The sequence below is a fragment of the Colias croceus genome, chromosome 2, assembly GCF_905220415.1.
Source record: "Colias croceus chromosome 2, ilColCroc2.1".
Lineage (NCBI taxonomy): Eukaryota > Metazoa > Arthropoda > Insecta > Lepidoptera > Pieridae > Colias > Colias croceus.
This window is the reverse complement of record NC_059538.1, coordinates 12943893-12945159: the sequence shown is the minus strand read 5'-3', so window position 1 is coordinate 12945159 and position 1267 is coordinate 12943893. Positions and strand designations below refer to the sequence as shown.

The following is a 1267-nucleotide window of genomic DNA, read 5'->3' as shown; positions in this document are numbered from 1 at the left end:
GGTCCAATAGATATTTTTAAGATGTTATTGACAGATGTCAAAATGGAGAAATAACCATCCACGCGAAGACCGACATCCGCGCGAACGGAGTCGCGGGCGGAAGCTAGTACAAAATAAAATATTAGATTTTAATAAGTATAAAATTAAATTCTTATCATCATTTAATTTTTATTTTATTTTATTAAAATTATATGATATTGTTTTGTGGTATTTAAGACCCATTGTCATCGCCGAAATAGCTCAGTTGGGAGAGCGTTAGACTGAAGATCTAAAGGTCCCCGGTTCAATCCCGGGTTTCGGCAATTACTTTTTGATTTTTTTTTAACTTAGTGCATGTAAGTTATATACGTAGTGATGGTATATTTATAAGTACATACATTTTCCTAGATCATGAAAAAAAATCTTGGTATAGAGATAAGAGTGAGATGTTAAAAAATGAAAATGTTGGTAAAATTAAATAACGCAGAATACTGATATTATTTCCTCCCTACTGGACTCCTCATAATATTAGGGATTAGTTTTTTCTTTTCCTTGTTTTTCTCTATTCCCAGCATTAAATTGTGTCTTTGACTAATAATTAGCGCGCAAGAGCAACAAGTTGCGTCACTACGTGCGCGCACTTTCTTACTAGCCCATCCCGTCCGATTAGGGCCCTTCTGGCCTCCTCCACTCAAGCGACAGCTCAAGCCGAGGTTCGTGGTCCCCGTCAAGGGGGGACGCCCTTGTGCATGTCGCTACCAGGGTGAACCTTCAGTTCACCCCCGCGTCCGCGTTAAAATGTAGAAGCCCTTCTGGCTAACATTGAGAGACACCACACAAAAAAAAAAAAAATACTAGCCCATAGAGTTGATGGGAGAGACAAAATAGTTGCGGAGACAAAAGTTGCTCTTGCGCGCTAGCTCTTATTTTTAATTATAAATTGTGAATTGTTCATGCATTTTGTTATCACTTAACATAATATTATTTATACATTATATTTTCAGAATTGTCACACCACAGAAAATAGCATAGCATCAAATAATAACTATCCTTGCACTTAGTAACAACAAAAAGTTATCTATTATTTTTCGGTTTAACGACGACGAGTTTTTGCGATCTAACATTTAATTTAATGTCTTTCTTTTGTTTCTTTTAAAATAATTAATTTGTGTTTTACGTAGGAACACCTTCAAGTTTTTATAAATAATGCTGATTAAATAAATTAAATTAAATAATTATTTAAATAATCCTATTCGAATATTTTGTCCGTCCGTTGTTTGATTTTGGC

General features: G+C 34.8%; 1 non-coding gene across 1 annotated transcript; it reads left to right on the top strand.

The window, feature by feature from the left end:
• The first annotated feature begins 229 nt into the window (after positions 1–229).
• On the top strand, positions 230–302 carry Trnaf-gaa. The gene has a single exon. It is a non-coding gene; the product is annotated as a tRNA-Phe (tRNA).
• The last annotated feature ends 965 nt before the right edge of the window (positions 303–1267 follow it).